Below are 27,848 nucleotides of genomic sequence, written 5' to 3'. Positions count from 1 at the left end.
AATCATTAAATGACTTGAGTGGGGTAGTAGCTGCTACAAAATAATCTGCTAAAATTGTCAATCCATGATAAATCATTCTTATCATAGTACCCTAAACCCTATCTCACTATAGCTCAGAAAATAAAATCTTGTCATTCTGAGTAATAATAAAACAAACATGGAAATCATACCACAATATTGACAAAATGTAAGACAATCAACAAACTATTAGAATGAGCCTGTTGACTCAGGCAAGTGGAATACTGTAGAGCAGCTGTTAGTTTTATCCTGCCCATAAAGGAAAACCTTTGTGACTCACTTAGGGCTTTACGAACTAGCAGTTTATTTTCCCCCTCGCTGATATAAATAGATCTTCAGCCCCATTTCATGTGTTCACCTTGCACCTATCTTGACTGCCTTCCATTGTACATGCTATTAATCACTTGCTACCTTTGACAGAGAAATGAATAAGAAATTCTCTAATCTATTTTCAAAACCATTAACAGTGAGTTAAATGATTTAGCTTCCACCAATGGGCAGAAACAAGCATAAAAGCTTTTGGGAGCCTTTTCAGATTCCTCATGAAAATGTAAAGAGCTCTAATGGGAGCACAAATGAGATCTTGTTGACTGATGCCAGAAAATATTCTCTGAGCTTTCAGAAAGAAAGTATGGTAATATGCATAACTGAAGGTAAACTGTAGACCAAAGAGTCAAGTCTAGATCATTGCAAGGGTCTCAATCCTAATCTTTCCCTGTTGAGGAACTTGAAATAATAGAGAACATAGTAGAGCAAAACAGATGCTTAGGGGCATTATCTAGGCACTGCAGGCTTTCTAGATGTTGTTAGCAGTGAGTCACAGCACAATGCAAAGACATTTATTTCTCTGAGAATCTGTGCTTTCTAGAAAAAATAAAAGATTTTTTTTTAATCATTAGTTTCACTACTGAAATGACATTTAATACTCAGTGTGCAAGAGCACTCAATCTATAAGATACTGCACTGCAGAATGTATCTAAATTGCTCCAACACAGCAATTATAAAAAACTCTTCAAGTCTGGGAAGTAAAACTAAAAGAATACATTTACATAAGCCTGACTGCATTCATCAACACAGTAAAGATGGAGGCTAGGAAAAAGCAAAGACTTTTAAATTCTTCCTTTTAAATCCACTGCTCTGCGGTGTGGTTTCAAAGCTCTCATGGAAAGCTATAAAACTGAATTTAATATTTTAAAAATTAATTTTCAAAGAAAATGTTAGAGGCAAATAATAATAACAATAGAACCCATAAAGCATCAGTATTTGTAAGAGTAGAAAATTCTGCTGATATGGGAGGGACCAAAGATATCCTGAAAATGAAAACCAAACCAAAAGGCTCAAACATGTAACCAAAAGAAGAAGCAAAATACTTTTGTAAATATCTTTTTCTTACTGCAAATGACATTTGTAAATGCACTTGTTCAGGAGGTAGAAAGGATGAAGTTATTTGTGTTAGCTAACATACCAAGCTCCTGTAAAACTGAGGTGGGAATCATCATCAGGCAGGAGCAGCCAGCTGAGCAATGATGCTGTTTCATCTTCTGACCTGCACCTTTCCAGCCATTACAAGGGGCTATCTGCTATGACAACAAAGCCTGTGTCCCTGACAAACAGGGAGTCATTTCCAACATCCAACTAAATTATTTTCACTTTGAATCCCAAGACCTTTTCACAAAAGCAGAATATAAACTAATGTATGTTTCCTAAGAGCCCCACATGTATTTCACAATGGGGTACTCCTTGACAAGCAGTAGCATGAGGACAGCCTTTAACAGAGGAAAGGAACAGTTGTGCTGAGGACATCTCCCAGCATGTGAGAACAGTTTATATCCCCATTCCTACAGAGGTGGTGTTTGAAACAGACATACTAACAACAGTTTTTAGTTGCCCTGATCCTGGCTTTCCACAGCACTGGATGAAGGCAGTGGGGAGGTAGTTCGCTGATGATCTGGGGCACTGGAGATCCAAGGAGGGACTCCACCATGTTGGCCACCGCCACCACCACCACCCAGGCCGGGTGGCCAAGCAAGCACGTCACCACCGGACAGCTCGGAGCAGCCGGCTCGCAGTTGCTAAGAGACAGCACATGCCAACATGGCTTGAAAGAAAGCCAGACAAAACCGCGGGGCTGCAGGAGAGAAAGGCTCGCACCCAGAATGCCAACTTCTGGTGTCTTTTCTTTGGCTCCCATCAGCTCAGCAGCATTGTAGGAGTTGGTTTGATTGGGGCAGCCCTCACATGAGTCGCAACAAATTTCCCAGTCCTCCCCAGTCTTGATTTATAGCATTTATCGATAATGGCAACATGTTAATTATAGGATGTGCTCACGAATTGTGAATTCAGCAGCAAGGAACACATTCCGGCACAAAATGTTCTGCTTGCCCCACTGTGTACCCACCCACCTATTTTCTTCCCATTCAAATTGCATTCCAGTTGTCTCTCAGTATTAGCGCTTCTTCCCTGTGATCTGCACAGGCCTCCTGAGGAAAGGAGACAGAAAGACAAATGCTAACATGGATCCTGGAGACAAACATGCTGGCCTGGCTCACCAAGAGTCAGAACTCTTGTAAAATAGGTCTTGGAGATAAAGACATTGGCCTACCTTACCACAAGATGCTGGAGCGCTGAGAGACAGACAAATAGGCCTGAAAATCTCTGTGAAGTTCCAGAGTACCCTGGTGTTTTGTCTTAAGGCTGGAACTTTTTATTTCAAGACATTTTATTTCAAGATCTTCAGACTTACCCACAAAGAGAAGTAATCACAGTGTCATGGTTTTATCACAGACCATTGACACATAGTTGTCCACTCTTTTCAGCCAACACATTAACATTTACAGTTGGAATTCAGATGTGAGTTGTACTCAGAATCCTGACCTGCAACTGCTAGCAGGGTAGTGAATTTCTTGCTTTCATCTTCAGTCAGATTTCCTCTAAACAATATTGGAGTCACTCTAGAAGAATACGGGTGAGATACTTTACAGAGATCTCATCTTCAATTGTACTGGTCTACCTTTCAAAAACATGCAAGCAAAACTTCTAAACATTCAGCTTCTATCTGAATTTTTCAAAAATAAAAATAAAAAAAACCCACACAAATAATAATAATAAAAAAAAACATATCTACTGCAAAATATTGTTCTTGAAAACAAATCATAATCAGCCTGCCCCAAGTAATGCTTCCTAAGAAGTTACTGTTTTACCCACATTCTTTATGTTTTTTTACATTTTTAAAAACCTTTAAGATAGAAGATGTAAGAGCATTTCTGCTCAGTTAATAAAGTACCTTTGGATGTTTGCATACCACCTGATAAAATTAAACCTTAAAAATACAAAATAAATGTGCAGGCTTGCACATATTTCACAGCAGTTCCACTGAGGTAAATGGAATGTTATGTATATACATACAGTGACAACAAGACAACAGAATGAACTGTTCAAATTCAACAAAGCCTTGCCCTGGAAGCACATTATCTTCCAATTTAGTACAGCCATAATCTTTAATTCACCCTTGGCTTAGCAACTTCTCCTAATAGGAAGAGTTACAGATGAAATGACAGCGCAATGAGGATGCAGTGGCAGCCTTGTTTCTGAATTCACTGTTTTTTGTCAGTTTTTGTTACAATATCAAATTTACTTAATAGTGAGGGTATTTTTTTCTGTGCAACAGACAGGCTATTGACACTGTGTGACATGGGTGACTGGGGGAGATCGTGCATGTCACAATATATTTGCCGTTTGACTGTTCTACCTATGGATAGATTTGTTTTTAAAAGCCTCAGTTTGTACCACATTTCTGCAGGCCATTTCTTTGAGTTGATGAAGCAACTAATATTTTTTGTTTTGTTTTAACACAGCTTTTAAGGGCTTGTCGGAGAAAGACTGATGAGGGGTTAAGAATTCCTTTTTGAAGTTGTACAAAATTACCAACTAATGAGTTATTTCTTTGATGGGTCTTTTATAGTTGGCTACAGCTGGACAAGAATCAACCACAAAGGGATCCTGATTTTGTTCATCGTTAATTCCAACTCAACAGATGAAGTCTGGCAACCACTGTCACCTTCACAGTTTGCCTTTGTATTATGTGAAGCTCACGTACTCAATTAGCAATCTGATTAGCAAGTTCTTGCATTCTTCAAGTAGCTTTCTTCATTACTGCCAACATATCAGGTCCTTCAAGTGGGATTATAAAATAATGTTTTCTGGCAACACCATGATTTATAATAATAGTATTTGAGATACCAAATGCACAAAGTTCATCAGGAGAAACTAATAATGAACTTCAGAAGGATATTAAGAACCATGAAGATATTGAGAGTTATTTCATTAAAAACTAAAGAAATTATGTTTTTCATTTGAATGAAAGCTGCAAGTAGTGGTGAGGTTTTTAGTTCTGCCACTTCTGCTCAAGTTGTGAAATCTTTACAGAATTTGCACAAAGCATGAAACATCTGGTTTCATAAAACACCTGGATATTCTAGGTTCTTGTGCAAGTTTACATCCTGCACTGAACTGGAAGTTTAAATGATGGCTGCTCCAAAATAAGTACATGCCACCACCTTCTTCGCCCCTTTTCTCCTGCCTGATGTTTCCAACCCAGGATCAGGATAGTCAGACCAAATGGAGATCACCCAGTAGTGGCTCAGCTTGGCACACTTTAGACCTTTGCTTCAGATGTATTTGTTTTTTTAAAGAGTACAAAAAGCTGAATACTACATAGCTTTTGTTTTGTGATTAGAAATTAAGTCAGATTGGTGCCTAAAGGAGGTACACTTGGTTTTAGTCAGATGTTACATATCAAAAAAGATGCTGTTCCATTTTATAACTGTCTTGTGTTCCAGACAAAAAGGGAAGAACATTTTCACAAGATGATGATTATGATTCTTTTTAAAAAGTTATAAGTTATAAACACACAAGGCAAAAGGAAAGAAAAATGTATAGGTGTGAAATCCACTGCATTTACAACATCGTTTTCAATGCAATGTAATTAATGCCACCTTAACGCTTGTTTGTTTGTTTGTTTTCTATATCATATATAGCCAGACACAGACTGAGTCATTATTTTATTTCAGATACTCTGAAAGAGAAAGCTGTGTATCTGCTTAACTAAATGATCAGAACCTCCTGTTTATTAGGTGACTCCTATAAAATAGCATCAAATGGTGAAACTTTTCCGAACTCGCTGTCTGACATCAAGTCACATTAAGCCACATGACTGAAGTTACAAGCCCACAACACGTTGAAAGAGACCTCTACTACCCTAATGCCTAAAAGCTTAGATTCACAAAACTTTAAATTCAACATACTAAAAGCAGTCTGTCTCTTCCTTCATACCATCCTGTGGAATAGGCCACCAACAGACGACAGGAGACTGGACCCTGCATGCTTCAGATGATGCCATATTCCTTAGAGAAACATGAAATGACAGGAAATACAAAGGTGAAAAGAAATCATAGTTTTTCAAGGAAACACTATCACTTTTATTACTGCTTCTAAAGGTTTATATAATGCTCTGCACTTGAATAGCACTCACTGCTCAATGATTCCAAAATACTTTGTGGTAGTGCATTTCACTTTGTGACAACCCAATGAAATAGGCAAATAACACCATCTCCTTTATATAAATTGGTCAGACAGTCTGAGAAAGTTAAGTACCTAATTTAAAGCCCATTAAAGCAAATGAAAATACTCCCAGCAGGCTTTTGGTCAGGTACTACTGAGACATCTCAGGTCATACAAAATATCTGTGACAGAGCCGAACTCAAGTGTCCTCATTCCGATTCATGTGCCTTAGGTAGACATCACCCACTTTCCACATAAAAAAGATTCTTCAAAGGGCTCATTTGTGCCTGTCATCTTCGTGTCAGCAGAGTGCCAAGCCTGTAGGGTGATATTACACCAATTTAAGGAACAGCTACAGAGCAGAAGATCCCAGGTGGACTCAGGGAGATCTTGCAGTGAACAGCTATCTGAATCACAGTTCTGGGAAATAAAGGCTGTATTTCAGACCAAAGTGACCCAAGTGTGTGCTGGACATTTTTATAAGTACAGGAATTCTTAACTAACTGAAACATGGAGAAATTAGAGAAGGAATAACAGAAGGGGTGATATTCTGATGAGAGGATAAAGAAGACCAAGCCAGACACTTCTGAAAGATATCCAGTGACATGGGAAGAGGTCCTGAACATAAATCAAAATACAGCAAATTCTATTTAAATGTAAGAAGAAACTTCTTTGCTGTAAGGATTATCTAACAGATCAGAGGTCAGAGAGGCTATAGAGTCTCCATCCTTAGAGGTCTTCAAAACCCAACTGAGCACATCCCTGGGCAGCCTGACCATGTGTGAGCAGTGAGGTTGATTCAAATTTTTGCTTAAATACTACTTAAAACAGTAGCTAAGAGTAAAAACTCTCCTGTGTTGTTTGGGATTTAAGCACACACTACAGTAGCAAAAGGCCTTGTAGTCAGTTTACAAACACAAGAAGTTGTAAATACACTTCTTCCCCTGCTCACCTTTTAGCTCCCATCTATTTCTAGCTGCTGCCCCAGGTCTCCTCCCACCACACCTAACACTGCAGTCACTGCTGGATGTGGAAGTACTGGAGTGCTGTATTTGGAGGTACTGCAGTTTAGAGATTCACCATACCCCCAGTGACAAATGTACTGCTCATGTCCCGCTATGATGAAATAACTCTTTATACAGACATTTTTCATGACATCTAAAATGTGTGTGCCCCAGTGGCGCAGTGGTTAAAGACGCCGCCTTGCAACACTGGGGCCTGGGTTCGAATCCCCCTGTGGCGCAAGTGGTAGAAGTGCTGCTCTGCTACACAGAGGCTCGAATCCCGGGGGCTGGACACGATGATCTCTAAGGTCCCTTCCAACCCGCACGAAACTATGAAACTATGGACAGCTAATTTTCCAATAGTCATTTAAAAGACAGACAAAGAAATCTGGGGAAAATAGCTTTACTGTCAATTTGCCTTTAAATGGAAAGGTTTATCCTGCACATTAGAATGTATATCTGACAAAAGCATAGCCTTGGATTAAGCACCCAAATATGTCTCTTGGCTGATACCAAACCCAAGAACTAATGGCTTTCTGGGTAACACAGCAGGGCTTGAAAATATTTGATGACAACAAGGAACAGCTTAAGGAATAACAGTTTGGGATTCCATGCCTGATGGGTCTGTGTCTCTCTCATGGAGCTTAATTCCTTTTCTTAAATGTGTTCCTACACTTCCCTTCCTGTACCAAATAAATTCTTTCAGCCGGAGCACAAGCCTGTCTTGTTCTTTAGTGTTTGATCAAAGGTTATTTTTCTCAGCATGTACAAGATCTGTTCCAAAAAGGTGTGCTTCCTATTTTATTATGTTGGCCCACAACATCAGAGGCAGATGTTGGTGGTACAGCAGTAGAGGCTGAACTTTCTCACCAGTATCACGATGTTGCCATGTGACAGCTGGCAGCAGAGAGGCAATCTGACATAATGGTGTTTGACATGGAAGTGCATATGAAGCAAAGGTGTATCATTGAACTCCTCCGTGCAGAAAAAATGGCACCCACTGACATTCATCAACACTTGCTGAATGCTTATGGAAAACAAACAGTGCATGTGAGCACAGAGAGGCAGTGGGTGGTGAGTTTCAGCAGTGGTGACAGTGGTTCTCCTCCACTGGTGCAGATTTTTATGGGCATAGCATGCAGGCTCTTGTTCAGTGGTGGTGAAAATGCATAACCAATGGTGGTGACTACATGAAAAAATAGTGTTTTGTAGCTGAGAATTTGTTCTATCAAATGTGTTGTGCTCTTTGTATCTGTTGCAGTTTCCATAGAAATATATAGGAGGCATTACTTTCAGAGCAACCTACACAGCCTGACAAAACTGGTCTCCATCTGAGAATGAGGATATCTAACACAGTGCCTCAAAAACTTAAATGCTGTGTTTTATTTATTAAGGACTTACGATGCCTACATTTGTAAAGAATAAATTCTCTGAAACAAAACTGACCTTCCTGACACCGTATCTCTTCACCTATCTGAGATAAGCTAAGAAGTAATTTTACTAAACACTTAAGAATTGATGTACGTATGTTTATTCAAAGCTAACTAAAACTGCACCACAAAAGCCAGCTTTTTGAAAGTCATATCCCCACCCCTAATGCACATTTCAGTCACCACAATCCCACACCGAGTGCAAAAGGTAGAGTTAAGCAACACATTTCCCTGAAATGGCAATGAAGTGCAGCCAAAATAGAGATAATTATTTTAATTAATGGTAATGATTTTAACGGTTGAACATTTTAACTAATTAATTATGATTGATTGCTTGTTACTAATCAGGAATGTGATTCAAAGTTCTAATTGAAAACCTGAGAGCAATGGGCACTAAAATATGATATACTTCTGCAGAGAACAGGCATTTATTTTTGATATGAAACACTTCAAACTAAAATTCATTTTGACATTTAAGATAGCCAGAAAATAACATACATCTCTTTCACAGGAGACTTTTTACTCACAGGCACAGGGATCATAAAATACTCAGACACCAACTTGAACAAAACCGGGGTGCTCTTCCTGGTCGTGTTTGAAATCTGCTTACTCCTTCTGTGCTACATTAACTGTCAACATGGCATCACACTGTACACGAGGGAGAAGCTAACTGCACAATATTTATGCAGGATATGAACTTGCTGAAGGAGCTTTATATACCCAAAGCTGTTCTAAGAATCTCAGAGAGGTATTTGTTGAATTAAATTGCTCCACAATCTTTTTCCAGGCGTGCACTCAGTCACCAATATTCTACTCCTGCATGCCCAAGTTGAGGAGCAAGCAGACAGACCAGCATAATTCCCATCCCAAAAGTCCCTCCTGACCACCTGCACGACAATGGTGGCCCTGGAGCTTCAGACAGCACAATATGGGGACAGCATTCCTTGGAACAAGTAGGGTTGCATCCCTGCCTTACCCACCCACCAGCAGCTTGGACTTTGGTCAGCTGTGGGGACTACCAGCCACACCTGACTGCCCCATCACTGCTAACCAGTAGGTGGCTGCTCCCTCAGCAGCTGCTGGACCTCTTCAAGCAGTGGATGGGATGGCTGCTGGAGTCCAATAGAGACATTGTGTCCAACCATGTTCCTAGGCTGCAAGGATAGGAAATCAATTGCTGCCTGGGATCATTTGGCCAGTTTGGCAGTATCCTTTAATTAGGCTAAAGGCAAGCTATCTCTCCAAAAATAATCCCTCCTTGTACACTTATTCTGGCCCCATTTTCTCTTGAGTTCTTCCAACCTACTATCATGTGAAAATATCCTATGGTTGTAAGGCAATTCAGTGCATCAGGCTGTTCCAGCAGATCACTTTGCCGTTGTGGGAGAGGAAGATGAAAGCCTCTAGCAATAGCATCCCACAGCAAATGGCTTAGGGGGGAACAGCCAAATACCAGTGCAGAAAGAGTATGAGAAGCAGCAGCCCCAGAAAGGAGCCACCCTGGGATGTGAGCAGGAAACACTGCAGAATGGGAAGATCTGAAGAGGCCCCTGAAATTTAATCATGTCCAAAGGACCAGAATTTGAACATTGCATTTGTGATCCAGGTTTAAGCAGTCATCTCACCTTGAGCACTGTCAAAATATTCCCAAAGTCCAAATGTGGTCAAACCAATCCTTAATTATGATAGTAATTACAGCTCAATTGCTCACATATGCAGTAGGAGCCCCAAGCCCACGGTGATGTGGTGCCTGCAGGACACTACACTCTCACCCCAGAACCAGGAGTGACAGCTCTGGAAATGAGTAGTGAGTGCACCAGACATCCCCCATTTAACTATGACAGTGCCCATTGGAGGAATAGAGGCACAAACAAATCCATTCACCTTAATTTCTCAACATAAATGTACTACAGCTACAAATTCAGCCCTCAAACTAGACAGAGTGGTTTCCATCTCAAGACTGAACATTTACCCTCTGTGTTCAAGCATAAAACTGATCTTGGAACAAAAGAAAGTTAAGGAAAGCTGTTGAGCTTTGCTGATCCGAAGAAAGCTGGATGGAGTCAATCTCGTGGCTTCCTCCCCCTGACACCTACTTCTTTTCACATCAAAGGTGGGAATTTGACACACTTACTTTGTTTGCCTTAATTTGTTTTTCTTTGGTACAGGTACAAATTCATCCCCCCAGCACTCCTGTTTCAGCAGTTCATTGACAGGGTTGCTCAGCAGACACTGAAACATAAGAGAGCACTTGCAATTTGCCCTTCTGAAGAGACGACATTATACTGCACTACCCCAAAGCATAGCAACTGGCCCGGAGAGAGACAAACTAGGAGCACAACACTAGAAGGACTGTGTCCTTAAGTTCAGTATTTGTATGTTGAGCTATTTAGCTGGGGAAACGAATTCTTAGTTGCTGATTGCATAAATAAGCCCCAAAGCTGCAGCCCTATGGTTCTGCTCCTTTGAAGGACTGCCGTATCATATTAGCAATCAGCAGAGAGAAGCATGCCTAGAAACTTCTCTGAAAAGCTGCAGCACTTCAAGAAGGATCAGAAAGAAATGTCACGAGGCAATACTCCCCCTTGTCCCTTCAGCATAATGGCTCAGGAGAGGGAGATTACAACAGGTTTTCATCATGAATATCTTGTGTTTGAGCAAGGAGCGATTTCCTGACAGCTTTGATTCCAAATTTCAACATTATGTCACTTGCTGAAGTATCAGACACATCATTAACCAGCTCTAGCAGGTTTTGTTATGATATGATGAGTCAATGTCTGCCTAGAAAATTTAACCCCTTCTTCTCTCATACACGTTTCAAACAATCTCTATCCTTGGAAGCCTGTCTTTCTGAACAACGTTTCACCTGAATCACTTGCTAGTGCCTTGCTCTCCAGCATTTTCATGCAGTACCTGTACACAAGATTTAAGGGGCATTCCAGATTTGGCTTTAAATATTTTCCCCCTTTTTGGCAGCTGTGTATTATTTCTCATCCCTATGCCTTAAGTTCAGGAAAAGGGAGAATGCTGGGATTTCTCATTGCCTTCTGTTGGATGGCTGTGCGGTCAAGCCATCAGCATGCATAGCAAGCTTGGACCACTCTGCTAGTTGCTGCTGGAGCTGCTTTTATTTCTCCTTGCACTGTTTCTGTGCACTACCCCCAAACTAAAACAGTGCCACAGGTTGTACAAAAAGTCACATTTCGCAGAGGATCTGATGGATGATTCAGATAATCTAGAAACCGAGCTACTCTTCTGCAAGATTAAGAAGTTAAGTCTACCTCATTAGTCTACCTCATTTTCCCTCATTTAGCTGTTTTTATGAGAGTTCTATCAATAACTACTTAGTAATCTCTTTATGTTTCAGATAAAAAATGTTTAAGTAGGGCATTCAGCAGTAAATCTGCCTTCTTTTAAAAATGCAAAGGGGCAGGCCAGACACCACCTGCAATTTAAGTCAGTTGATGGAAAACTACTAAAGTCCAGATTTAGATGGTGCAAAGTTTGAGACAAGGAGTGCAAGCTCATTGCAAAACAGCTGCTTCCAAACTGTAGCAACATGCCTGAAAATGCAAAAAATTGGCAGCTGAGAAGTTTGTTTAAGAAATCAGGAGCTGCTATTGTGTTCTGGAGAGCACAGAATGAAAAAAAAAAATAAAAGAAATAGGCAGCAGAATCATAGAATCATAGAATCACTAAGGTTGGAAAAGACCTCTAAGCTCATCTAGTCCAACCACCAAGCCATCCTCACTATGCCCACTAATCCATGTCCCTCTGTGCCACATCCACACGTTTCTTGAATATCTCCAAGGACCGTGATTCCACCACCATTCTGGGAGACCCATTCCAAAGAAATTCCACTCTAAGTTTTTCCAAATATCCAACTTGAGCCTCTCCTAGGGCAATCTGGGACCATATCCTCTCTTGTGAGAAGAAGCTGACCCCCGGCTCACCACAACCTCCTTTCAGGTAGCTGGAGAAAGAGAACTCCCAAGTCTCTTCTCAGTTAAACAATCCCAGTTCCCTCAGCTGCTCCTCACAAGACTTGTCCTCCTGATTCCTCACCAGCTTCATTGCCCTTCTCTGGACACCCTCCACAGCCTCAGTGTCTTGTAGTGAGAGGCCCAGAATTGAACACAGTACTCAACACACTGCCTCATCTGGAGAACTCACACCCTCCTCCATTGCCTCCAGCCTTCACAGTTCAGCTCCAGCTCAGCTCTCTCATGAAACTCTGATTTAGGAGTCAGGAGGCTGTCCCAAACCAGGCATGACCTGCTATTGGCTGAAATTTAGCTTACATCTTATATCTGTATTCATTTAGTGCATCTCATATGTTTCTTTAAAGCTACTACACAAAGCATTTTCATCAAAATCTGATTGCCTGTTTAAATGCTTTGGAATATGCTTAAAGCAATGCATTTGGCTTTGTGAAGCTGTCAACACAACTTTATTTTCAGTAGGTTATCACTATTTAGAGGACTGTTTCCCCCTCTTCACAGCAGATTCAAAGAAGGAAAGCCTGTGAGCATCTTCTCCCAGTGCTCCCTCCCAGACCACTCTGACAAAAGGTTCGTGCTGAGATAATGCCATGTACTACACTCAGAGAGCAAGGGCAGCTCTGGACTGTTTGTCTTGAACTTAAATGCTAACTACTTTTGCTTAAAAGTGCACACATTTTTAAAAGGAACTGCTTGAAATCCAAATTAGATGTGAATTCACCTTCAGGCTCTCCCTTCTATTTCCTGCGCTGTCTCCAAGCAGCTCATTTACTTGTAAAATGCACAAAAAAACATTTCTTGGCTGGTAGGCTGAAACATCAGCGCAACAAGCCAGGACTTGGGCAAATATTTCCGAGGTGTTCATACATGTTGTATCTGGCTCCACATCAGGCTATTTGTCACTAGCACTACATCCTCCCTGTTTATGACTTGTTTGCCCTTCCTTCTGAAATGCCAATGATAAAAGCAGAGGAGGAGGTAGTAAAGACGCAAAGCTGGTTTTAAGTCAAAACATCAGCTTTACCAACACCAACTGCTCTCCTGACAGCAGTTCTGTGTTCCTTACCATGAAGAGGAAAAGTGAGGATGGGAGTGAGAGGTGTGCCAAAGGCTACAGGTCAAAAGTCACTCCTGCTGTGTTACACCTCCTTCTGCTATGGCTGTTAACCAGAAATTAATAGCTCTATAAATAGTTCTGGCTATATATTATTGTATATAACATATCACACATCGTATATTATATATTTTCCATATATTGTGTGTTATTACCATGTATCATACATCGTATGTATTATAGATATATTATTTCATATGTAACTGTGTTGACTTTTCTTAAGGCTGTCATTCGATCTATAAAGGTGCTGCAGAAATTATTTTTTAAGCTTAAGATTAACCTCGTGCTTTTTCCTCCTTGCAAGGCTGCAGTACAGCAGCAGCTCATACCTCATATTTCTATTGAAAACTGGCTTGGAGAGGAGAGTGGGACTACAAAACACTGGGAGGAGAAGTGGAATCAGGGCAGAGAAAATCTCTGCAAGCACTTGAACAGCAAATAGACACAAATCCCTCACAGTGTTGTTGTTGTTGCAGCGAATGACTGTCTACTGAAACAGAAAACAACAACAACTGCTTGCTGGTAGCCCCAACACAAACACCAAGCATTCAGCAGTATGAAATTGCCTTTCAGCCTCACTGCTGACTCACCAGGGGGAAAACTGAGCCCGCACAGGATGGCAAGAGGCAGATTTCCCTGTCACTGCTTGCCCCAGGAGGAAAAAAGCATTTGCCAGGCAGCTCGCCTCACCCCTCCAATACAGCACTGAGCATTTCCATCCTCCTTACAGGCCCTTCCCTCCAGAAGTGGAAGTGCTTCCAGCAGGTATTCCAACTGCCGCTGTTCACTGGAGATGGATCCCTTCAGTGCAGTGGGATGCCCACAATTGTCCATAGAAAGTCACTTCCAATTGGCAAAGGCAAAACAATGAATTTATTCCAATTGCTCGGGATTTTGTTCCATTGCAGAATAAACCGATATTCAGAGCCTTACTTCCTGTATAGTTTGGAAAACTATCTAGTCCAGGCAATGCTGCAATGAGTGTGCTATTAACCCTATAGGAGTCCCCTGGTTAAGCTCATCTCCTCTGAAATATTCCAGTAAGAGGGGAAGAGGCGAGAGGGAAGGAGAGGGAACTCACTGCAAGGAACGCAGTCGTCTCTGAGGCTCTTTAATAAATAAGAATGAATGCTGCTGTTTAACTAGATCCAGTCTCCGAAATATCTAATTAAAACTGATGTGCTTATTTAGTTTCCAATTCATCACAGGTGGGCCCACATTAATGTGAAAATGAAAGTAAATTACCAGCATTTGGCAATCTCGCTGAATGTCATTCACATTATTAGCTCAAATCTCAAAATGCATTTTAAAAATATGGTTCATAGGTAGCAATGTGCTTGAGAACAAGCAAAACCTTGAATCTCCATGTGTTTTACCTGCCTGTGTGTATTCAAACTTGACTGCAGGAGCTGATGATGAATGCATGCTATGTGCAAATTAAAGCTCTTAGGCAGAAAGTTCTGGGTAGGTTTCTCCCACATTCCTACCCCTAATGTCATTAGGGAACATTTGTTTGTATTGGCCCCTGTTCTACCTGCCCCCCTCCAACTAGACACTCATCATAACTTCAGACCATTGAATTGTAACCAGACTTCAGGGTTGTGCTTCAGCTGCAGTGTGTTCAGCTTTGAAAGCGGGTAGCGGGAAGGGACAGATAGATGTGAACATCAAAAGTTCTTCCAAAAGCATTTGGGTTTTATTGGAATCCTATACAACGTACCCAGTGTCCATGCCTTGAGCTGCTTTGAATAAGAAAAATGAAATTTGATTGATTAACTCAGAAAAAATCTATGACAAACTGAAAAATACATAATGTCACAGGTGTTTTAGAACTGACTTTTTACATAGTGCCCAAAGGGGACTAGATTTTACTGTCGAGAAACATACATTCCTTCAGATCTACTTTGTGGAGCACTACTAAACCAAAGCGATTTTCCATTTCAATTTTTGCTTGGGACAATGAAGGCAACATCCCATCACACAAATGACTGCATTTAGGGGCTTATTCCAAGTGCTCTAAGTGGCCTCCAAGCAACGAGGTCAGGCTTTGGATCCAGATTCTCAAATTCAGACAACTGTTTTCTTTTAGACTGAATTGTCTTGAGAATTATTAGAATCATTGAATCATAGAATCACCAAGGTTGGAAAAGACCTAAAAGATCATCCAGTCCAACCGTTCACCTATTGCCAATAGCTCCCACTAAACCATGTCCCTCAACACAACATCCAGTCATTCCTTGAACACCCTCAGGGTCTGTGAATCCAGCATCTCCCTGGACAGTCCACTCCAGTGCCTGACCACCCTTTCTGAGTATTGGTAACTTGGAACTATAAAACATGGTTATTAGAGTGAAAGGGGCAAATTTTACAAGACTTGAAAATAATTTTGCCCCTGCTGCTTCCAAAAATGATGTGTTTCATTTTAAAATCTGCCATAGCATTACCTTTGGATTTTTGAAAGATTTTCAAATTATTTTTCTGCTTTAGCATTTTTCCCACTACTCTTTTGATTACCCCCAAAAAAAGAGGAAGGGAAAACAAAGTGAGATATAAAACATCTTTTAAATTTTGTTGTAGCTGAAAGAAAAAAATAAATAAATAAACACAGAAAAGTAACAAAATATTTAATAGTTCCATTTTTAACACACGTCTCTTGAGAACAGTCTCGAAACTAAGAAAATCTTTTCTCATAGAAATTACTTGAGGGGAAATATACAAATTTGAAGAGCGACATATAGATGTACATCAAAATGGAGAAGTTCTTCAGTAATGACATCTGGACTGCAGTCTGTGTTTTACTGAATAAAAGAGCTTTCCCCTTGGCCAGATGACCATGCCAAGGAACTGCAGCCTCCTGCAAATACCGTTTTAAAGTCAGGCTCCCATTATCAGTGAGATATTAATGACATCTCTATTGAAAAGATGAGCAGACTGCAAAACCCTATCCCCTTTAAAAACAACATGGAGAAAGGATGGGAGATCAGTGAGAGTAAACCTAAGGAGAGAAAAGGCAGGAGAAGAAAAACTTCAGGATAAAAAAATAGAAAAATCAGTTTAGACAGGCATTTTGTGAAAGGGAAAGATAAAATATATATATCAACAAGGGTGCTGAATCACAGTCCGACTGAAGAAAATGTGTGACACTGAAAGCAAAGAGAAAGAACAACCAAGGCATAGCATGGCATGGCGGCTGCAGCTCCTCACAGGGAGCGGAGGGCAGCTCTGAGCTCTGATCTCTGTGACACTGACAGGGCCCCAGGGAATGGCATGGAGCTGGGTCAGGGAAGGTACTGTCTGTAGGTGTCATTCTTCCAGATGATCAGAAGGACATCACTACAAGCATTGGCATGACACTGGCCAGAGACTGAGATTTCCTCCACCCAGCCATGACTTCTCTTTTGGAAGAATCATCTGCAGTGGATGAAGAGAGAGAAGGCTGAGAATTAGGTAGAAAATAATAGGGAAGAACTGCTGTAGTTTGATGAGGGTAATAACCTTTCTAACTAGTCTCCTATCACATTAGGTTCCCCATGAAATTATTTAAAACAGCAGGGAATAAAACATCCCCAACATTATTAACCTCTAGCTCGTGTTCAATGAGGAAAATCAGGCAGATATTTTATGGGTCTTGCACAGCCAGTGAACCCTGTGTCCCAGAGTGTTGAACAGCACCAAGGGACCATGGTTTGGTGGGACCATGGCACCAGGTCCCCCTCACTGACAAAGGACAGCCCCACAGTTGTGCCAGGCTCCAGAGGGGCATCCTGGGACTGCAGATGCTTCTGATCTCAATGCAACATCACTGTGACATCAACACGAGCTGTCAGACCCTGGCACTGCAGTGGCTCCTATGTTATAAATGCAGTTGTTAATAAAGTATTTAAATATAGGGTGGGGTTTTGTTGTTGTCGTTTTAATATGAAACGTAATCAAGATTTCCCAAACATTACAAAGAACATTTTGGAAAGTAAATCATTGTACCATGGCTTTTACATACCTTGCATCAAGTTTACAATAGGATGGAAAACTGCCATGCAGAAGAAAAGCAAGTAGCCATATTCAAGAACACATACTAGATAAGCCTGTAAATATACACCATCCAAAGACAGAGCTGAATCATTTGAATGATCAGCTCTTCCTACCTACCTATTCACAGACTGCGCTGGGAAATAATTTAGCACAATTTTAAATGGTAATCAACACTCAGAGTATTATGTTTGTGGCTGAGGATCCACTGTTGATATCTGGATTTAAACGCTTCTGGTTTGATTATATTATAGGTGGGAAATGTGTTTTGTTTTTGTTATTTTGTTTTTCCTGTGGCCAACAAGCACTTTTGTAAAATCCTGAGAAATTTAGGACAACAGAAAGCCAGTTAAATGCTGTTTTGAAATATTTAAACCTTTGGAGGGCAGGTTCAGATTTTTAGGGCTTACTTTTGACATTCGTGAAGATACACGTCCATAAATTATTGGTAGAGCTGAATTCGAGTGCTTGAAATGCAGCGAAGGACCTTGGCGGCGGTGTGGCGAACAGCTGCTTGTGGCGAGACTGCCGTCCCAAACACCCAGAGGAAGGTAGAGAGCGCGGAAGTGTTGGCTGAATATTCAAAAATATTGCAAAGAATAAACCTCACCAAAACCAAAATGTGAGGAGCACACTTCTGTTTCCAGTGCCCCCTGGGCAACAGTGCCGTAAGGACCCAACTGTGTATTTTACATCTCTGCTGTGCTCTCATATGTACCCATTTGCAACAGGATTGTTTTTAAACAGAAAAGCCTTATTACTATTTCAGTATCTCTGAATAACACTGATGTCTCATAGAAAAGAGGTATTCGCCATGTACAGCCCTGCTTAATCACCTAGCGGCACGGTGGGAGGTATCTGCTGCCTTCTGAAGAACCACATATTAGCCCTGTTGGGACTGCAGCCGGCAAAATAACAGGATGATCTGGTGTGATAAACCTGATGGATCAGAGGAGCCAGGGGGGAGTATGAGCAGGCTTCTTCCAATAGCGCATGCAGTTCGGTATTTGAATGAGGAAAGCTGGAGAGTTTTGTGTGTGGTAGGGTCTGAGAACTGCGTTAGTGATAGTTTCCATCACCTACATACAAAGAGGTGCCCATCGAGAACAAGTGCTGCTGCTATGTCAGGGCTATGCACAGCTTGTAATAAAGACAGATCCCTCCACTGAGGGCTTACAAGCCAGGTTTATGGCAAGACGACATACAGATGCAGTACACAAACACAGAGGAAGAGAGAAAAGGAGATAACAGTAAAACAAGCATGTATTTTTCATAATAGGCAGTAATTTCATGGCTTAATTTAATCAGTGGTCGAAGTAAGTGCGGTACCTTGTTTTTCTCCTGTACTCGTAAGTTCTTAGGCTTCATTATCATAGAATGTGTGTTGAATATTTTATGGGGACTTATTTGAAATTAATTAGTGGCCTCAGCAAAAAGTAAACGTTTACCAACCAACATTATGAAAGGTAGGTGGGATACTCTGCAATGATTTACATTTCCTGTAATAAGAACAGTAAACCACTGTCAAGTTTTGGACTCCATAATGTGAAAAGCGCAAACAAAGGTTTTTGAGGTTATTCACAGATTTGAGTTATATCACCTCCCTTGCAACAATTTTGCATTTTGTAAATGGTTCTAGGAACCACTGGCAGAAGAAAAGGCTTGGGTACCTTAAGTGGTTAAGTGCTGTAATAAAATGTTAAGTGCTTGCATGGAGAGGAGGAAAAAGGTCCATCAGTTTAAGTGGTAAAGGTAAGCTCTGATCCTGAGGGCAGAGTCTGAACCAAGAGAAAGGAGAGAGAGGCTCAAAGTCATTTCTATAGAGAAACAGGTTGTGCATGACATTTAACATGAATAAATAAAAAAGGTGGTGGTAATGGCCTTTCTCCTTTGTCTGCCATCACTATTCCTATTTTTATCCTCCCGATGAAGGTGAATCCCCCTGCTGCTGCACAGTCTCACAAATACCTTCAGAGGTTTGAACAGGAGACTGCCTGTTGAAATATATATGCCCACACGCCTTATATTTCACTTCAGAAGATCATGTAATGTAGGAAACAATTTTAATGGCTATCCTATAAAGTCCCCCAATGTATTTAAATATCAGAGAAAGAACTATCATCCTCCTGTTTGTACTGGGATCAAAATATGTGCTGTAATTGCAGGTGATGCCAGAACCAATTTGAATACAACTGAAAGGATCAAGTTTTAAAGAAACTGGATCAAATTCAAATCTGGTGCAAACTAAACAAGACAGCAGAGTTGAAGAAAAATCTGATTTGGCCCAGTTATTTTAATGTGAATTTTCTAGTCTTGAAAGACACTCTGTTAATAAAAGCCTTTATTTATCCAAAGAGGTACAGTGTGCCATAAGACGCAGTTGCCGCTCAACACATTTTGGCCCATTTCTAGAGAGAGGCTTCAGAGAAAGCGTGTGTGTCTCATTGGTCATGTCCACAGACATATCTGGACTTGTTGGACTCTGCCTGCTTCTTCTTGCCATGTGATGAGCACTGATTAATGGCAGCATTCTGAAGAATTCTAGAAACTTAACAGTTTGAACAAAGTGTCCTCAATGGGGCTGGTCTTTAGAAAGCAGATTAACAACAAGAGCAATGAAGTTTAAAGGTGTACCATTGTAGAGCAGAGATTCATCAGTGATTGCTTTCTATTGGTTTTCAGTGAAACTTTTTATAGAAACCCATTGATTTAGTCAGATTTAATTTTTAAGAGATACTGCTTTAATGGAATGGGCAAAAGCACTTACCACATACTTCGTCATAGACAAGTCTATACACTTGACACTGCATGTGCTTGTTGTTTACATCCATGTTACAATGCAATCAAAAAACATGCGGGTATTTGGCTTATTACTAGTACAAATACAACCATGATTCTCTGACTCTGAAGATCAGGCAGATAAATAAAAGCTAGAAGCAGGGAGTCGAACACATTGGCCTGAACTTCTCGGTATGAAGTTCAGCAACCTCTTCTGCACTTATAGCAGAGGGAAAAATTACTGAGGTGAATAAAATCCAGAGGAAAGTAGGCGGAGTCCCCAGCATTGCGCAGAGACCCATACTTAGACTCCCACCTGCCCAGTGTGTCTTCTAGTCACTCATCATTTTATCACCAAAAAGAGTTTTCATTCACTCAAGGTTTAAAACTGCTTTTTACATGCAGAGTTCTTGCTTCTCTAAACTTCTTTGTTCACCGCTCAGATGCGACAGTGATGAGAACTTCTCCACAAAGAGCTGAATAGCAGTAATTATTTTCCTTTGTATTTTCAAATTTCCAGAAACAATGAAAGAATCAGCAAAAAACTTCTAGGATTAGGAAGTTAACATCAGTCTTATGGTGCTGAGTCATATCTGTCCACAGGTTAAAGTCCACTATGTAATTTGTATGTAAATTGTATGTAAATTTTAATCCTTCCTGCAAACTATGATTATTACAGCTTCAGCAGACAATTCCACATCCTCAAATTTCTAGAGATTCCTATAGAACCTTGTTCTGTGCTCTCTTTCCAGTTGTATTCATAAAACAGACCTTCTCCAAGTATCTAAACTGGTACTGTGTTTATATTCACCATTCATGATCTGCTTTTATACCTGTTCTGCAATTATTATTACAAATAATATGGCTAATATGTTTTATACCATAGGCTTCCATAATTCTTAAGATTGCTCCATTTATCTGTAGGTTCTTAATTTTTAATCAGACTTTGAATGTTATGTCCCCCCTTTTCACACATCACGGTGTTATGCATTATTAATTATGTACCAGGTGGGGTAAGTATAGCAAAGAGTCACACAGGATGTTTGTTTTTCTTACTTCAGCCACACATCTTCTCTTCCTATAAGTGTTAGTCATTCGCCACCATAGAGATAAGCCCAGCATAATGTATTTTCAATTAACACAGACAAAAACGCATCATCAATAGCATCATCATTAACAATCTGCAATTACTGCCTAGTTAAAGCACTTGTTCTAGCTTTGGGGTGGCAGCAGCCCCATGCTGATGATGGTGATGATTACAATAGCAAAGGTCAGGCTTGGAGCCTCTCTGAAGCCAGTCATCCAGACGATTACCATCATTGACAGTTTTTGCCAGAAGCACGCTTATTGAAAGCAATGTGAATGCCACAAGGACTGTGTATAAAAATAGAGGAAAATTGTCTGCAGTCTTTCCTCATCTCCTGGTTGCCAATTGTAATTAGATCTACAGGCTGCTTTGTAATCAGCCATCAATTCCACAGTATAAAGACCTCTGCAGCAGAATATGCGCTCTACGTCTTTATCAGCACAGTCCTGCAGTCATTCAAAGAGCGTACATTATAAATATCTTTCCTATATAACTCAGGGCATCTACCAAAAAAAGGAAAAAAATATATGCTAGATCTTCTAGCAGAAACTGGAAAAGAATATCAATTGCAATTACTGTGCAGCATTTGTCAGTGCAGCTCTGTACTAGCACAGATACCAAATATCATCCAAAAAATTTTCCTTTATGCATGTAAACCGTCACATTCTTCTACATTTTTCAATAAGGAGTTTTCACTTTAAGCAATAAAGGCTCTCCATGTATTTTTGTCTGTTATCTAAATAATCCAGGCATTGATTACATTAATTTATGAACAGTTATGTTCAGGTGGTGCTTATTTGTTAGAAGCACAGATAGCAGAGTGTTCACCTTATGCAAATAAAGTGTGCATTCACTACCCATAAAGGAATCTAACATGGGTGAAAACTCCCTTGCAACATTTTCCTGTTTTTCATCATGAAGAATATTGAATAAATATATATATATATTTATATTGAAAATTTGCTCAGATAAGGAATCTCAGCCCTTTGTCCTTTAAATTGTCATCAATATGGCAGAAACATCTCTCAGTTATACATATTTCACTGAAAAATGACAGAAATTGCAATAAGCTAATATTTTCCTGCGTCTGAAAATGCTAATCCATACCTTTCTTTGATGGAACCTCTCTCATGACTGAGGTGCGAGAACAAAATCAGTTCTAAGGGGTCCATAGCTAATGAAAACCAGTGATGATTTTCACCAGCAGAGGACTTCGTGGTGCAGAGTAGCACTGTCTGTATCAGCTGGACCCATCTCCATCCATATCCATGCATCTGGGTGAAGTCAGAAGGTCTTCAAACTAAGGGCAGGCCTGGTCAATTTAGGCATATGAGCAAACTGTATTTTCCAAAGCTGTTTTGTTTCTAAATAAGGATAATAATGACTCAAAGGAATTATATATGGGATGGGGAATTCTACAACTTCCATTTGTAATTAAAAATAAAAAAAACCAACAATGCTGTCAAGGGAGGACCAATGTTATGCTTCCTTTATTCCAAAGTTAACTCCAGTGAAAAGGTGGGGGCACAAGTTAAAAGTAAGACATTTGAATAATGGTTTTTGAACCTCGGAAAATATACTGAGCTCCTCAGGTGGAAATTCTGTTTCCGTGCATTCCAGTCTTCTTTCAATATGCCCATCTGACTCTCCAGATTCATTAACTGAGCAGCCACATTTTCTAGCAGGTTTCCTACAGTGATTGAAGTTTGCGACACATCTATTTCTGCATATAGCAATTCCAACACTTCTCAAATTGATCCCTCAAAGTCCAGACTTGTGGCAGATTGTCTTTCCAGCAGGACAGCACAAGATGGTCTCTGATATGCATCTTGAGACGTAGTGGCAATGCACGTTGAAATAAATTAACTATTTATACAGAGCATTTCATCTTAGAATTGTATGAGCTATCTACCACACAAACCATGCATAAAAGTATCAAGTCCCATCAAAAGTCAAACAAAGAAGTTTAGGTGGGTCAGGATGTGAGGTACTAAGAACACATGATAATGAGGAAATGTGATTAACTTGTGTGGTTCCATTTGAAATGATTATTTTATTCAAGTGACTAACATTGTTGAATACATTTCCAGGATCAGATATTAGTGATTTAATGTAGGCAATGAAATGGTGTTTAATATATTTGAACAGAATAATCTTTGGGCAAAACCAGACTATTCTGCTCTTGTTTGTTAAGAATTAACAGTTTCAAACAACACCTATTTCCTTATTCACAGAATTAAAGAGCTCTAAAGTTCTCAGAGTTCTACTTAATTTTGTTCGCTCTGTCAGCCTTTCTTCTTCAGCAAAGTCAAGAAAAATAGTTACCAATTTTATACACGCGCTGACTGGAAACATTTCAATGGTTTGGTTGTACTGTGGCAGCCCCACTTTGTGGCTGATGGGTACGAATCAGTCTTACTTTCCACCCACATTCCTTCATGCTTATCAACTCATCCTGAGTTCCAGTCAGATTTATTTCCTTTATGACTCCAGCCAGCCAAACCCATGTGGCCCTCAGAAAAGTGAAAGCAAGGATAATAACATGCATAATTTCTTTTCAGTTCTTGCTCTTCCAATACAAGAAAAACAAAGCAAAAGTCTGCTAGCTGCAGACTTAGTGCTGAGCATCACAGAGCTGATGCTGAGAGCTGTGCTGTCAAGAAACTTCCTTCAAAGTGCACATCCAGTTCCGCTTCTTCCTTGTCTCTTTTCATTGGGATTAAGATCATGAACTAAGGCAATCACTGGCAGTGCAGCCCATAAAACACAGTGCCAACTTTACCAACATTTTTCTGGGAAATGACATTCTAGCAGCAGCTTCTCTATCTCTGGTAAGCTCCACATATTGTACAGACAGCTCTGAAGTTGCCTTCAGATCTGTCATATGGTGCAAACAGCTGCCGATGAGCCATGTGAACTGCTTTGACCTCCTGTGTGCCATTTTCCTCTGGCTTCCCTTTGACTTTGAGCACACGGCCACTTTAACACGGCTCATAGGACTGCGATGAGAGGTTCTTTTCCCATTTGAAGGGATCAATTCATTTCTCACAGAGAATACAGGAACAAATCAATAGTTTCTCATCTTGGCATAAGGGAAATGCTTATTTTTAACTGAGCTCTCTTTTCACCCCTGAGACTAGCACAAAGGAACCAGAAGAGGCTCCATTAGAGCTGTACTGGGGATTTTAAGACTCTGTTTCACTTGTCTCCATTTCACAGTGTCAAAACATGTAAAAACAAAGGATTTCCTTTCCCTTTCAAAAGACATTTCCATGAGTGTACAGCTTCAGAAGGAGTTCACTTACATGGTGTATTCACAGGTGACAACATGCTAGCATTTGTAATGTGTATGAAGTACTTGAGTAAGATTTCTGAAGGTTTTTCTTCCAAAATAGGGATATGAAGGCTACCGTTTCTCATGTTTATTTAAGGTCAAGATGTGCAATTTAGAAAAGAGCAAATCATCAGGAAAAGAGCATTCAGGATTTACAATATAAACTTAGATCTTATTCTTTGGAATATACATTCCCCATATCCTGCAGGACAGAAGAGTGTGAATGCTTCAGTTTTTTTGGTTCAGATTACCTATTTGATATTCAATTGATCCAGCTACAGCGTTAAGTCATCTTTACATAACATGCCTTAACACCCAGGGGACTGCAAAGGAGAAATTACAGTGGGTTCCCCTGCCCTTTAAAATCCTCTTGCAGAGGAAGAGGCAATGTGTAACCATGGGAATATAGTAGAGGGTTGCTCCTGGAAGGTCACCAAGCCCTGGTTCCAAGCACAGCAGCACCTCAGAGCAATGGGCATTCCCATGGGCACACAACATTGGGATGGGGCAAAAGCCCCAGCTTGCGTCCTGGAGGAAATGCCCTAGGAGATGTAACTGCTGAAGTGCTTCAGTGACACATCTCAAGCTCACGGCACTGCTGAGCAGGGCAAGATTGCAGACACAATTCTGGAACCCAAACACTGCTCCAACAACCCTGAACAGCTTGCTGAAATCCTGCAAGCCTTGTGCAGGGCAGAGCTGCATAAGACTAAAAGCAAAATTTGTTTTCTGGTGTTTAGACTTAACGAAGTTACATTTCATTTCACATTCCTTATTTGTACAGCAAAGAAGCAGATTGGTATTTCAAAATCTTTTCCAAATGTTTATTTTAAGCAGTGATACAGGAACTCTGTATATTTACATATGGTTAGTGATGTTTTTTGCAAGTTACCAGTCATCAATTTAACTTTTAATCAAAGCTTGCAAAAGGTTTATGCAGTTTTGAAAATTCCACATGTATTTAAATGAGGGTTTAGGAACAACAAATTTTTCCGAGTGGAATAGAATAGAATGGAATAGAATAGTTCAGTCAACAGGAGTCTACAAATATCATTGCCTGACCACTTCAGGGCTAACTGAAATTTAAGACACATTATTTAAGGCATTGTTCAAATGCCTCTGGAACATTGGCTGGTGTGGGGCACCAAACACCTCTAGGAAAAAAATTCCAGTAGTTGACCACCATTGTGGGGAAGAAATGTTTTGTGTGGAGCCTGCTCCTAGGTTTCAGGGGAACATTTCTCCAGGGATGGAGGCACACCTCACCTCCCTGATATATCTCAGGGCACTCTGGTATCAAGCCACCAAGTGGCTGCAACCTGCAGGGAGCTGAGAGCCATGTGCCCAGCCACTCATGTCCTTCAGCTGCAATATCTGCAAAGGAAAACAGAAGAAGCAAGGATGGACTCTGCTGGCTATAACGATTTGCAAAGGTAATTCCCTATAGAATGGGATTCCTGACATTCACATACTACATAAATTAGTTCACAACTGTACATCTCTGACAATACATTATTATTTTGGATCGCATTATGTAAGTCTCTGTACATGCAAATTCCTGGACTTTGCTTTGCTCTCAGTACCTTCTGATGATTGTACTTGATTACATTATCTCACTTGAGATGACCGTTTGCTCCTTTTTGCTGCTATAAACAACAGAGAACGATGCAGGCAAAGCAGGAAATAATCTGTGAGGTGGGGAGTTAAGAACCAGTGTTTCTGATCTGTTTTTTTCACTGTATTTCAGGGTATATACCCAATGTGTATGCAGTACATACTCTTAGATACTTTACTCACAATAACTGAAATGTCATATATTTATATGCAAACGTTACACAGCTAGAGAGGCAGAAACAGATACAAAATATTCACAGATAGATATGAAGACTGAATTACATCAATGACTTGAAATATGTACATATTGTGGAATCAATATGTACATATATACACACACTCCTATTCAAACACACGCTTAAGTGCAAACTGGTATTACCATCATATAGCACACAACCCCAAGCAACATTCACAAGAACTATTTTCCAAGTGACAGTTAAAATAAGCAGATGTCTGATCCTTAACTGGTTAAAATATAAATTCCACAAAAACAACGATGAGCAACAGATTTAACAGAATGAATTCAAGAAAACTTCACAAAATGTATGAGTAGATCTAATTATTTAAAAGTTTCTTAATGTATACACAGTCCTAAACTATTAATAAATATATCCGATAAATAACAATGATAGCCTCCATATTTCTTTGTTTAATTCTCAGTTTTCTTGCAAGACCTTCCCGAAGTTTGGTTGTAATGGATCATTACGTCCATAATGTGCTCAATGTTGGAGTGAATTTTGAACAGTTTTTAGGCTGCATACTGTTTTCTTCCAGATAATTTACTGGATTAAAATTAGCAGTGTGAAAAGCTGTAGAGAAATCTAAATGCCTGCCAAATCAAAGAAATAATCACATTTTTATGAATATTTAATATCATAGTCATGGCAAATAAGGCAAGTAATTAGTACTTACCATAAATTTGCAAAGTATTATTTTATGTAAATGTTACATTCTACTAGTTTGATATGAATTATTCATTGTATTACCAGACGCTGACACAAACCAGCAAACACTCAAATCTATGTGTTATTAGTTTACTTACCTTTAATGATATTGTTTTGAGAGCATCTTTGTGAGATTACCATTTTTTCCCAAATGGGATGGAAACAAGAAGAAAGTCATTTAAAGTCACCTACAGAACATTCCAATACTGGGGAAACTTAAGATGCAAATAAACAGAATGCAAGATCTTTCATGTGTACAGATGAAGAGCTCTCAGCTATGCCTCCGATTGCAAAGTCTGCACAGGGGATCAGTATTAATGAAGTATGGTAAAAGCTGTTTATAAAAATAATGGATGTAGGAGAAAAATGAACAACATCTTTAAAGATAACCTTCATAACTCCCCACAGTCAACATGCCTCAGGTCAGGGAATAAAATGAGGGAAAGAAAGTCTAGAGTTGACCATTAAGTGTAACATCCAAATAGCAGAGACAAAAAAAAAAAAAAAGAAAAAAAAGAAAAGAAAGAAAGAAAGAAAAGCCACCACAGTTTATATATGTATGTTGGGTTTTCCCTTGTCTTTCAAGGCTTGACTACCAAGGTTTTTTGATTCTTACAAAAATCACTGCCTTTTCCTAATTTGTGATTGGCATCTAACTATCCCTGAAAACATGAACTTTCATCATGCTTCCAGTGCTATGGCATAGCGAAGTGACTAAAAACACTTTCAACTCTTTCTCCCCATTAAACATACTCTCGTTCTCCATTTGGTATTACTAAGATATTTCACTTTATTGTAACTGGCAGATTTTTTGCCTTTTACTGATAGTGCTTTTTCAAAGGCACTGGTATAGAGAGTGACTCAACACTAATTCCTAGAACACGCCCTTTGCAATTGCCTTCCAATGTGAAAAATAGCTATTTACCAACCTCATCTATC

This window comes from Coturnix japonica, chromosome 2 (genome assembly GCF_054131305.1).
Source record: "Coturnix japonica strain WE chromosome 2, WE-NBRP24, whole genome shotgun sequence".
NCBI lineage: Eukaryota > Metazoa > Chordata > Aves > Galliformes > Phasianidae > Coturnix > Coturnix japonica.
This window is presented reverse-complemented; position numbering follows the sequence as displayed.